The sequence below is a fragment of the Penaeus monodon genome, chromosome 20 (assembly GCF_015228065.2).
Source record: "Penaeus monodon isolate SGIC_2016 chromosome 20, NSTDA_Pmon_1, whole genome shotgun sequence".
In the NCBI taxonomy this organism is placed as follows: Eukaryota; Metazoa; Arthropoda; class Malacostraca; order Decapoda; family Penaeidae; genus Penaeus; species Penaeus monodon.
In genome coordinates, this window is record NC_051405.1 from 29845048 (window position 1) to 29845361 (window position 314).

Consider the following 314-nt stretch of genomic DNA (forward strand, 5'->3'; position numbering starts at 1 on the left):
TATACGTATATCTTAAAAGATTAAGCAAACGCGAGTATTAAATGACAGCTAATTGCAATAAAAAAGAGTGAGCGAATTGGAGTATTGTGAACCTCGGGGTGAGTATCCATTTTTCCTGAAACTGGACGCATGATAATAAAACGTATGTAATATATCAGATCTATAGCTACATTTATCAAGTTATTACAAAGCATTCGCTCTGGAGAGAAAAGGACACACACACCTTTCCTTATTCCCACCGAAGCCACTAACAGCGGGCACCTTCAACGACTCACCTCCTTACGTATCCTCATTCCTTCGGCATCTCAGATTGA